The sequence below is a fragment of the Malurus melanocephalus genome, unplaced genomic scaffold, assembly GCF_030028575.1.
Source record: "Malurus melanocephalus ecotype Western Australia unplaced genomic scaffold, MMel_1.1 scaffold_182, whole genome shotgun sequence".
Taxonomy (NCBI): domain Eukaryota; kingdom Metazoa; phylum Chordata; class Aves; order Passeriformes; family Maluridae; genus Malurus; species Malurus melanocephalus.
This window is the reverse complement of record NW_026623414.1, coordinates 417,417-430,310: the sequence shown is the minus strand read 5'-3', so window position 1 is coordinate 430,310 and position 12,894 is coordinate 417,417. Positions and strand designations below refer to the sequence as shown.

The 12,894-nt window shown below is 43.1% G+C and overlaps 1 long non-coding RNA gene across 2 annotated transcripts; it reads right to left on the bottom strand.

Annotated features, from left to right (window-relative positions):
- Positions 1-348: 348 nt before the first annotated feature.
- On the bottom strand, positions 349-12,844 carry LOC130577542 (uncharacterized). 2 transcript variants are annotated; one of them, XR_008965770.1, is made up of 3 exons: positions 12,511-12,844; positions 10,773-10,906; positions 349-881 (listed from the first exon to the last, which is right to left on the bottom strand). It is a non-coding gene; the product is annotated as an uncharacterized LOC130577542 (long non-coding RNA). The 2 variants fall into 2 exon arrangements; XR_008965771.1 differs by lacking the exon at positions 349-881 and adding an exon at positions 2,957-3,959.
- Between the last annotated feature and the right edge of the window lie 50 nt (positions 12,845-12,894).

The following is a 12,894-nucleotide window of genomic DNA, read 5'->3' as shown; positions in this document are numbered from 1 at the left end:
ATCCCATAGATACATTATGGTCCACAATAAATCCTGAGACACGGGGATCCAAGAGTGCCTAATGTCTGTGATCACCCAAGGCAGATTTGCTTTGTTTGTTATGGCAACTGATCAGGAAAATCTTCTTTCCAGATAATAACGTTGCCTCAGAAAGAGCAGAGGCATGATAAATCAAAAAACCTTGGCAATACAAAGGGAAAAAAAAAAAACAGTTGACCTTCTTGGATAAAGAATACAAGCCCAGGTGGGCAACTATTGCACCGAGCATGAGACAAAGCCAGTCTTTCCTGGGAGCAAAATTATGTTTGGCAGGAGAGCAAGAGAGGAGAAAAATAACAATTTTCCAGCTTTATTGGCAAAGATTACAAAGGGTCAGATCCATCATGCCTTTGTTAGACCAAGTCCATGGAGATTTCCCTTGACACAACCAGATCTATCAAAAGAGGAARGAAACACAGTTAGCAGCCAGCACTGAGGGATTCTTGTCAGGTTCCCCCAAATTACTTGGCAAATATCTTTCCTTCAATTCTAGACTTGTCCCTGGGTATTAAACATCTGCTCAATTGTAGAAATACTTGGAAGATTACTGGGAGATAAAAGTGAGAATAAAATAAAAGGTTTTCCAGTGCAGGCTGATAACGTGTGCACACATCCAGTAAAACAGATCCCCCTCCCATGGTCTGTGTCACAGCAGGGAAGAGACTCAGGTGAAATTTGTCACCTGAACCATGCTCCCACTCCTCCCTTATTCCCTGAGTTTCTTCCTACATCTGTAATTATCCATGATTTCATGATACACCATCACAGCAGAGGCTCCAGCTCTCAGGCGTTCAGCTATCACAGCAGCCATGCCATGAAAAACAGCTGCTGGCCCRAAACACCTGCAGAAGAAAATTCAGTCAGAAAAAGCTCATGAAAACCTGCAAAAATTTGGGATGGGACTCAACAGGACTGCATAAAATCTCTTGGATATTTATGTGCCTGAGAGCTTCCAGGTCAGCAGCACACCGATAAGCAAACATCAGTTTCTCTCATCAAAACTGGTGTTTAAGAGAATTTCCACGGTGGAATACTGAAGAAAGGTAAAATATCTCTTGTGGATTAGCACAGAGAACTGAGCCATGTCACTGGGAATTTGGGATGGCTGCTTGCCCAGCAGCCTTGCAAAGCAGCCCCCCTGGAAGGCTGCAGGTGCCTGGCAGGGCAGGGGCTCCCGGAGGATATCTGGTGTTGTTCCCACTGGATCCCAGCTATGGGAAGATGGGAAGAAATCAGCTCTTTCTATAGTATCCCCTCAAGGTCCTTCCTCAGAGGGTAAAAAGCTTTTGAAGCGGGATGGTGGGAGGATGAAAAGATATYTCTGGCACATCCCTGGCTGGTGAAGGAAACTGCTGGAAGGGAACCTGTTCTCCTGAAGATGCACGGACAGAAATCCCTGGAAAGAAGCAATTCTGCTGGCCCAGCCCCAGCAGCCCCGGCTGAGGCCATCCCTTCCTGCCTGCACAGGGCTGAGCCTCCCGAAGGCGCTGATAAAAAACCCCTTAACAACAGGGCTGGGAACAGGGGCATAAACAGAGCCATAAAGTGGGAGATGCTGCCGAGAGCTCCTCTGCGGAGCGGCGATAATGAGGGCACGGCTATCCCTCCTCCCGGCAGGAGGAAAGGGAAAGGATGGGTGTGTGGTCAGGGGCGAGCCCGCACCCCTGGGCCGCCCTTATCGGCCCCGGCAGAGGCAGAACGCCCCTCTGGCAGGGCTGTGCGAAACAGCCGGCACAGCGATAGCAACCGAACCAACCGAGAAATGACCCGGCAAAAGGGCTAAAAACAAAAACTTCACGGATGGCGCCTTTATTTCCTGGTCTTTTTTTTTTTTTTTTCCCCTCCAAAACCATCCTGAAGGCACCTCTGAGGGGATCTCTTTTTTGGGAGGGAAGGTCCCCCCCCTCTGTACAGCCTCCCATCACATACCACACTCTGTGTCACATATTTTTCACACTGACRGCAGGAAAGGGAAGTGTACAAAATGTCCTGAGCTCTGGGAAACCCAAATCCTTGCTCAGCAAGTGCTGATCACATCCACCCCAGCACCGTGGGAGCTGCAGGGCCTCAGAGCTCCCCCAAGGCACACACAGGTATAAAAAAGTGGGGGCTTGCCAGAGGGAGAGCTCTAAAAAGGAAAATATGGGTGGGGGCAGACAAGGGGAAAATAAAAATGAAAGGATCTGAAGGGATATAGTGGAGAAAAAAGCTGAAGAATGAGATGCTGTATTTAATTAAAGTCGAAAATGTAGCTGGAACACAAAGAAGCCACATGGCTTGCTGTCACAGGAGTAATGGAGCGCATCTGCTTTTGTCATCAACCCTGCTTATGGGGACAACACACAGAAGGACTTTAAATCTCAGGTTTTAAATATCTAATATATCTATCAATTAAAAATTAGTGCTATTCCCCCCCCCCATAAAAGGCATATGACAATGACAGCGGATGGGTTTAGATTGGATGTTGGGCAGAAATTTTTCCTGTGAGGATGGTGAGACCCTGGCACAGGGTGCCCGGAGAAGCTGTGGCTGTCCCTGGATCCTTGGCAGTGTCCAAGGCCAGGCTGGACAGGGGTTGGAGCACCCTGGGACAGTGGAAGGTATCCCTGCCCATGGCTGGGGGTGGGATGAGATGGGATGGGATGATTTTTAAGGTCCCTTCCAACCCAAACCTCTGTGTGATTCCATGACCCTGTGGTTGCATGTTAAAAATGAAGGATCAGACCCAGCACAGCTCTGTGTATAAAAAATTCCACAGCACTTTGCAAGGACAGACTTGTCAGGTTGTGAGGCAGTACTGAATTCATACTGAGTCGGGATCACAGGAGTGCCAGAGCAGTGAAATGGTTAAAAATGGGAAARGCTGTGGAACAMGTACAAAAATAACAGCAMYACAAGCAGTTGTGGGAGTGRGAGAYTCGCAGGTGCCTGGCTGAAGGCAATCCTTGCCTCAATCCTGGCAAAAGGTGACTCTGCTGATCAAAATAATTATGGAGGTGAAAGTTTATTGTCAGCATAGAGAAAGAAAATGCCACAAAAATCGCAGCCAGCGGAGCAGAGCTGGTTTTAGAGGGAGTAGTGAGAGAAAAGCMGTGTCGCTTCAGATCAGGATGAAGCTGCATCATTCAGATATGCAGATTTTTACAGTTTATGGGGGAAAAAAATAAGGAAGAATGGGGTTTCAAAGAGCTTGTTATTTTCCTTGATGCTATAAAGGCATTTTATTTAGAAGGAGCTATTAGAGAATGCAGCACAAACGATAGAGCAATTCAGATCAGCACATTGGGAGGACAAATGTTGGGAACTCCTGCAGTGCTGAAGGAATTGGGGAAAATTAAGCAACTGGTTCAATGCAAGCCTTGTCTGAAACAAAGAACCAGGAATGTTCCAGCATTTCCATCATGCACTTCCCATGGACATTAGGGTGGTAAAYGAGTGGGAGCATGTGACAAAGGAAGATCTAAACTTCACATTATGCAAATGGCATTGCAGAATTGCCAGATACATGAGGTAAAGTCGGTTCTCTTCACTAACTGGCAAAATTGCTGCAATCATCTTGAGGTTCARAATCTGCTGGGAAGACAAAGTGTTTCTGCCTTGAAAAGAAGAGAGATTTTTGTGTAAATATGCCCGGGGAGTTTAATCGGTGCTGAGGAAAAGGAGGGGGAAAATACAAAGATTTGCTTAGCCAAGAAAACATGAAAGCATCAATGTGCTGAGAGGGAGCACTCACAATCCGTAGGCTCCCRTTAAGGACACCCTATACACATCGATTTCATCTTTAAGGAACACCAAAGACACTCCTGCACACACACGGGGCTGAATGGATCCCCATCCCCATSGCTGGACCTTCCTGATGGGAATAGGACTGCCATGAATTTGTCAAAGCTCTGGACAAGGGTGTTACACAACTCCTGTGCCTGCAGAAGAAATGAAAAAAAAAAAAAAAAACAAAAAAAAAAAAAAAAAAAAAAAAAAAAAAAAAAAAAAAAAAAAAAAAAAGCCAGGAAAGAAGACATATTAAAGCCTCTACCTTGGCCAAATTCCAACTCAATTAATTACAATCCGCCTTTTAAAATTCCCCCCGAAGTTTCAGCTGGATAATACATCGTGCCATGCATGCCCTGCGAGGCTGGAGGAGGCAGAGCCCACCACTGGATACCACGGGTGCTGCCCACTGCCCCAGTGTCGGGACTGGGGAGGCCCTGGGACCCTGGAAAATGGGAAGTATTCGGCAGAGCGACGATGATGAAACCACAGAAAACCAGCAGCAGTCAGTTTGCTATAAATCTTCCTGCTGGGCAATTTATTTTTTTGGTAAATGCGCTCCTGAAACCTYGCTTCTGCCTCCTAGTGGGGAAAAGACAGGAGAGAGAACTGCTGAAGGGAAAATTAGCTTTGGGTTCTTCAACATCATTATTAGCAAGACTCAAGCAGAAATTTTATATTTTTTTCACCTGTAATAATGATTATTGTGTTCAATTCTCACCCTGACCCCACTGATTATAAGGGTACAAACCCCTCAGGAAACTGCGCTCTAAATGGGAAGGACAAAGTGCAGCAGCCACGGCACTGAAGGGCTCCGTGGATTTTTTTATTCGCTGCAGAAGTTCCAGTCGTGATCTTGGAATTATGGAATGGATTGGGCTGAAGGGATCTCAAAMAACACCTTGTTCCAACCCCCTGCCCTGGGCAGGAACACYTCCCACTGTCCAGGCTGGCCTTGGATATTCCCAGGGATGGGGCAGCCACAGCTTCTCTGGGCATCCTGCTCCACTTTTAGACAAAACTATTAATAGGATKATGAATTTTACAAACAATTAAAAAGTTTTATCAGGACCGAGTTAATAGAATGGCATTGCTTACTCATCCTTAGATTATGCAATCCAGACCTTCTCCTAAAAAAACTGAAACAAAAGCTTTGTCTTTCAGGGCAAACACTTCCAAGGTTATCTTTTCCTAGCGGCCGTCCCGATGCGCTGTTGGCCACTAGGGATGGAGACACTCCATGGCACATCACCTGCTGGGAATAATCATGGGAAAACGCCCCAAAATCGAGGATTGCACTCATTCTTTCATCACACTCTTCCTCAACAGAAGAAGCCAGATTTGAGATGTCTCCCTGYTCCTCCTTCAAGTCGCTGTGAGTGTCCCGTGTCCCTCAGATAAATCCTGGAACTCAAGAGACGAGCAGAAAATGGGGCTTTAAAGCAGTTCTTGAACGCTCTCTAGTGGTTAAAGAGCAACTAAAGCTAATGGCACCTTCCATCACCTTCCCAATTTTAATTGGTAATCACTCACAGTGATTCATACCTCTCAGAGATAAAAAGATTTTAAAACTAAGGTTATCGTTATTGCTTTAATTATGATAAGATTTTATTACAATTTATTCTTAGGGACTGGAGTTGTGTTTTTCACTATGCAGAGTGCAGAGACAGTTTAACATCACTCCTATACATCAAAATAACATTTATCTTTTTGACCAACTAASGATTTTCATCCAAACTCTGTGATTTCTCACTGAAAATTTGTCTTATCCACAAATATGAWTATTTTCATGTCTATTTTCTCACCTATTTCAGGATTCCTGATTTCCAGAGTGGCCACTCAAGGTCCTTGCAGAAGCCCTGATTGTAAGAAAATGCTAATTTTTTATTTCACAGCAGAAAACAAAGTTGAGAAAGAACTGGGTGACCCAGTTATGGAAATCTGGCAGCTCCCAGACCAAAGGACAGATTAAAGCAAGGGACATACCACAGACAGTGATGACAAAATCCTGCTGTTGGGTTGGAATAATTAATAGATCACAAGCCCATGTCCACGGGAATATTTGCATGGAGCATWATTTACATACCTTTTCACAGTTTAATTGCAACCTGTCTAGCAAAAACAAACACCCTGCTTCACTGACACACATAATTTGAATGTTTTTTTTWTTCTTTTTGTCTGCTMTCTGTTTATAGAAGCCTGTGCCTTCTTGCTTGCCTGCCTTTCTCCTCCTCATCATCATCAGTTCAAACACCAGGCTGTTCTTCAAGCAGACTGAAACAACCTAGGAAATTGCTCCAGTAACAATCCTACACAAAAAAATCCTGGGGCTGTAATGATTGTATCCCCAATATTTATTCCAAATCCCACATTTTTTCAGCTCTTCAGGTCTACCAAGCCCTTCTGTCCCCAAACAGAAGCAGAGAGAAAAATGCCAGTGATGGTCTGTGAGCARTTGATGTAAAGCACCTCCCAAACTTCATGTTTGCCAGGCAAACTTTCTGTTAGCCAGCAAATTGTGCTCTCTGCTAACTTTTCCCAGCCCGACAACAATTTCTTGGTTATTAAGTCATTAAAATATAGCATAATTAATTTTACTTTCTAATTAGATAATTGTTCTACCATTGCAGTTCTCAGAGTGCAACGTGTTATTATTGCAATGTGTCAGTTACTAACGTCAATGACTCAAATTACACTTTGTTTCGGGTTGTTTTGGGTTTTTTTTTTAAACTTTAAATCTTTCATTGCTCCTCAGCAAGRTGTGCTACAGCTTTCTCAGGGAAAGCTGTTCCCAAATTTCTCATTCCTCTGCTGCAGTAGGGTCTTACCCTGTGTGTTTGCAGATGTCTGATGAATAATTCCAGAGCTCCTGAAACACATTTATAATCCACTCTTCACTGGCGTACTGGGGAATAAAACTGCCCAGTGGACTTGAAGTTTGGATTTCAAGTAAAAAACTATTGAAGCACAGGCAAAAATTWGGAATAAATCTGAATTTATGTAGGTGATCTCCTTATCTGTTTTTACATTATTTTTATGGCTTGGGGGATTGTGCTTTGTTTGGCCTTTTTTGTCCATTTGGAGCTTTTTTCATGCAGAAGAAACTGCATTTTTTTTTTTTTTGTGGAAGTTCTAGTGGCAGAATTCTTTAGTTCAGCTTCCCTGGGACAGATACAGCCTTGAGGAACACACAAATATGTTTCCTCTGAGAATGCTGAGCATACAGGAAGAAAAAGGGCTGCAGTGCCAGTGGCACTCCTGAATACAGCAGGAAGGCAGCTGTCACCCCAAGAGATTTGGAAATCCTTGTTCAAAGCAACCATTAACTGTTCTTTAGGGTTTGCAATTAGTTTTCCTCAAAACAGCCCAGCTGAGCCTCAAATGCTGACTCGAGTGTGAGAATTATCAACCCTTCCTTGCTCTCCTCTGGGCTGGAGCTATTTTATACTGCAGGGGTAAGGGTTTTCTTCATTCTTCATGCAAGTGTTTACTGTGAGAAGTAATTCTCTTCACTGGGAGGAAATGGCATCTCTGTTATTTCCTAAATGGCAGATAGGTAGACTCTACCTCACAGATAGACAGGAAAGTACTTAAATATCATCAATACTTTATGAGCCTAAAAATAAACCCCACTCATATGAGAAACCCTCTGAGCATCTGAAAGACAGGAGCTTTGTGCTTGAAAATGACAAAAAGGAAATGACAAAACATSCTGTGATTTTGTTTCCTTTTGCTCTGTGGTTACATTATAAAAAYTGTACAGTGGAATTGGAAGGTGCAGCCTGTACCTGCCCCTTATTGAGGGTTGCTTACTTCCAGCTCTTTTAGCCAAGCACACTTTTGTTCTCCACATAAGAATATTTTGTRTAAGAGGTTATAAGTATTTCCTGTCCCTCTCTGACCTGGCAAACAGACGTTAGGTTAAGAAATATAAATTATATAATAGAGTCTGAGCTAAGCAGGTCAGTGTAAACAACCACACAAGTCAGACTGCAGAGAGATATCCCCTCACCTCAGTTGTTTCTGGGAGAAACTTTGCCATTTGAAAGCTCTTAGTAAGTGTGTTTCAACCAGGAAACAAAAAGCAACAACTTGAGGTGGCCACTTGSAAATTAAGGGTAATGGGGTCTCCTYAAATTAATTTAGAGCTGCTCTACTTTTACTCATTAAACAGCMCAAGTGATTGGGAAATAGAGGAGGYAACAGGCAACATGGATTTGCCACAACCAAACTGTRCCAGACTATTTCATTTCCTTCCACAGATGGACAGAGAAGCAGAGGAAAATCAGAGGAAAATCTCCTGACTTTAATAAGGTTTCTAATGCTCTCTCACGCACCTCAGAAGCAGCCTGAGAAATCATGACCCAAATGAAAATCACAGTAAAGGGTGTGCAAAGCAGTCTAGGTAAAGAAAAATTTCCAGTGATTCCCTGTCAACAGGACTGGAGGTGTAACAAGCAAGGAATTTGTCCTATATCAGCATTATGGATTCCCTAAAATAGCCAGTCATCCTTCAYCTAAAGTTACTTTCAATTTCACTCCTCTACCTTTCTCATGTATGTGATGTGCAGGAAGATTCTAACATTAGAGAGTTTGATTGGCAATTTTCAGGCGTCGTGACCATGAATCAATTAGGAATATAACTGGGAAAACCCATTGTTTTTTTAATGACTGTGCCTGACCAAATCTGCTGAAGAGATGAAGGGCTCAGGCACAGGTTTACTGGGGGGATAAAAGGGCAGGCATTGGATCTGCTCATTTGTCAAGAACTATTTGGAYTCCTCCATTCATAGAAAGAGTCCTAGAAATAAAGATAAAATTATTGTATTCACAGAAATAAAGGTAAAAAGTTGGTACTAGCACATCATGAGTCCCATGCTACCCATTCCTTCCACAGTAAAACCCAGCCCTTGCTGCTCCCTGACAGCATCTTTGCCCATCAATTATTGATTTTTATGATACATTTCAGCATTGCATTGAATATCCTTTCAGTAAGAGCCWTTTTTTTTACCCCACAGTTACACAGCACATCCCTTCGAGGGAAAAAAAAAAGTAATTATTTTTGAGGTGATTAAAAGTTTGGGATGACAACCTCTGTAGATGTTCTCCAGAAGCACAGCTCTAAGACACTCTAAGACTATGATAAGCCTAAATTTGACTTACAGCCTCATGATACTCYCCTTTAAATGGCTGTGATATACTAAAATTGCTGAAAAAAATGCCCCTAATTGAACAGAATATTGTTATTTAAGAAGATGCTTTGGTTGGGCTGCAGCATCTGTCACAACACCACTCAATATTTTCCTCAGCGSTAAGAAAATAAGGACAGGATTACCTGATCTAATTTACAAATACAAAAAGATACATGAAAAAGTAAATTAGAGGGAGGACAGGCATAAACATACCAGAGAGTGTGGTAAGCTGGGCCCATCCAAATAGCTAAGTTAGGCAAATATAAAGCCCTGGGCAGTTTTGAGCTGCTTTTCAGAGCTGAGACTTCTTTGGCATGTGTGACCAACCTCCCCCATTCCTRTGCCAAGGCTCTGTCCATAAACTAAGGCTTCATCTGCTTTGCATAAAGTTTGTGGAGCAAAGGAGCATCCCAGCCTGGTTCTGCAGCTGGAGACTTCAGCAAACAATTGCTTCATGGAAAGGTCGAAGAACTGAAAAAGAAATACCTTTCATAATGATTTCCCATCGATGGCTGTGTAGGTGAATCTATCATTTAGTAGCATTTAATCAATTTTTTGCTGTACTGGATTGGAATTATGCTAGTTTTGATTAAACATACCATTAGACTGCATTTAATCTCCTTAGAATTCAAATACCTTCGGAATTTTCTATTGACTTTTCYCCTAAAACATCAATGTTTAAAATTTCTGATAAAAACCTAGTCTTTTAATCTTATTCAAATGAAAARCATACCATGAGCTTTCAATCCCTTATTCAGAGAAGTTTATTTTGTCTGAGTCTCATTTCAGTATGAAAGTTAGCCAGCCTGTGGGCTTAGATAGAATGGGAATTTCTCTCCTTTAAGCAAATTCTTGTGGGAAAAGGAAACATAAATAAAAACTAAGTGGTACCTTTCTAAAACAGCCTGATAAGCAACCTGGAACCCCAGCTTTTGAAATGTGCAGACTGGGCCCCTCTCAAAACCTAATAACCATAATCCCTGTATAACAAATCTCGGAAATGGAAATAGAGGTTGGTACTTCCCATTTTCTRTGCACCAGCAGTGGAATGGGATCTGCTTTTCAACTTAAGCTGTGGTTATCTCMAGAACATGACAGAACATTGGCAATATTGAAATCCTGTAACATTCCATTAGCTCAGGCAGGGAACTGCTTGATGAATAGACTTGTGATAATGTTCAAGAAGGAAACTTTATTTTAGTCTTATGAAGCCTAATTTAAAAAAAAACCCAAACGATCCAACACATTAAAAATGGAAGTTACTAATTATATTTATTTCATTCTATTGTTAAGAGTAATTCTGAGTATGAACAGGGAGTARGGGTGGCAATGAAGGAGAGAACAGGGCATGGGTCAGAGTTCCTGATTTGGGGAAGCAGGGTGGGAAAGCTGGTGAGCTTTCCCCAGAGGGAGTGGCAAGGCTTGGCTTGGTCAAAAACCCCCGAGCAAAGGGGAGCAAAGTGAGCAAAAGGGAAGAAATCTGAAATGGGAAGGGTTGGCAATGGGATTTCCCTCATCTTGAGCACTTCTGTGTTCTGAAGGCTCACATTTGTGGAAATGCTTCTGCTCAGGGGACTTTCTCTCCTCTCTGGCCTTGCTACAGTGAATAAATGTGATGACACCAAAACCAGCAGCTCCAGAGCTGACCTTCATTTACAAAGCTCCCAAACATGAAATGCAGGTATACTTATCTCTAAGAAATGTAAATGTTGAGACCCACATGCTAATTTTAAGTTTGTCATGCTGGAAGTTGCCAGGACGGAGTTTACTCACAGCTCAGTAACACTTCCTCGAAGCAAAGGTCTCAGCTCTTATTGATGGTCGGGAATTCTGCGGGGTTTTCTCGGCCAGGAGTTGATGACCAATATTGTTGGCACAGAAGGATGAGGAATYTGTGGCCCCAGTTTCTACAGGAATGGGGTGAAAGAAGTAGATTAATAATTCACAGCATGACCTGCCTGAAATTATGAGCACGTTAAGTATTAAGAGGTATTTCAGGAGCTGAGATAGACTGCRTAATCTCATGCAATAACTGCTCTCAAGAGCAGCATTTTAACTTCTTTTATTTTTGAGACCATGAACATTTGCTACTCTGTGTTTCACTTTTCCATGAAGGATAAACCATCTCCCATTGGTGGGAAAGATCAGGGCTTTATTAATACATCATATATTCTTAATTTATTGTTGCCATTTCTCCCATTAGCTCTGACTTTTCTTTTATTGAAGATTTATTTTTAGCTCTTCAGCAAGACAAGTTTTGACTCTCTAAAACTCTATCAGAGTTTGGCTCAAAAATTTGCCTAAGCTGTGCCCAGAGCTTATGRAAAATTGCAATGGCARTGTGAGGAAAAAGGAGAAAYGAAGATGAATGGATGACACAATTCMATRTCATTTTAAACCATTACATTTTGTGTTCAAAAAGACTCCAGTGCTTCACATGTTGACAGAAAAGCTGCATTTTGCTTGGGAAAAAAGGTCATTCCAATGCCCGTGTATGGGGCTTGGAGAAATAAATCCACAGAAATTAAATCGTGTAAATACAATGGTATTAACAAAATACAATGGTATTACCAAAATCTTTTTGGAGAACAGTGAAAAGGACTTCCAATATATGAAGATTTTGTTTTATACTTCAGTTATTCRACTGAATTAATTGGGATGGGTAATTTATGACACATCCCATAACCTGTTATGCAAAATGAGGTGATTTGTAAAGCAAATCTCTAATATAAAATGGCAAAGAATTGAGCTGTTCCAGAAAATGCAGGAATACATGGAAAGCAGAAGCAAAAGGAGCAATAGTTACAGATGGGATGGAGGAAAAAAATGTGATCATTGCGAAACCAGTTTCTTGCTGGATTATCAATTGGGTTAACTTCTGGGGAGTAGGGACCAGGATGGAAACAAGGGCAAGGATTTGGTGAGGAAGGGCCATGAGACATTTCCCTTTTTGGAGCCACTGCCCCAGTTGTTCAAGAATTGAGCTTTTTCCTTTTCAATGTCATTGATTGTGGATCCACAAATAAAGAGATCGAAGAAAAAAATCGGTTTGAAAAACAATGGTGCAAACAGAGTCTTAAACTGCTATTACAAACAGAAATCCCAGTGTCAATRTGCAAACAGTGTGAACTGGATTTTMAGGRATTTMTATTCCCRAAGTCTTCCATCCATTAACTCCAGAAGGACAACTCAAYAAATACAAAATCCCATCCCATTTAGCTCCCAACCTGCTGAAGGCAGTGGCCTTTCATTTTCCAGTTGTACCACCAGCTAAGCAGGTGGGGTATTCATCCAAAAATTTCCTTTGCCTCACAGAACCCCCGCTAATTATTACAGTGCAATGTCTTTAAACTAATATTGAAATTATGAACTGCTACCGTGGAAGTAAAGGTTTGCTGAAAGCTGGCTAGACACGGGGCAGCTTCTTGTGACTGAAATGTGTAGGACTAAAATATGTTACGTGGGGATTGTAAGGATATACAAGGWTTGTATCTGGAGACGCAAATCCCACCCTGCAAGACAAACGAARCAACGGCTCCCGGCGACTGAACTGCGGTTGAGGGCTCCATGACAGCCGTGCTGTGTTTCCATGGTGTAGGGCACAGCAAACGCGTTTTGGAGGCCACTGTCGSCGGGCAATGGGGGCGGAGGGGGATGAGGGGCGCCCGGGGACACCCCACCATTGTGTCTGGCGCTGAGGCGTTCTCCGCGCGCCTGAAGGACCCCCCGCGCCGCGCCTCCTCCGCCCGGCCAGTGCTGCAGCTGCCGCCGCGGGCTCAGGCGTTCTCCGCGGGCACCCGCCGCCTGGCCAGGCCCCYGCGCGCTCCCGGGCCGCCTCGCCTCTACGCGCCGGCGTGCGCGCCGCCGCTCCCTCTCTCTCTCTCTCTCCCGTGGT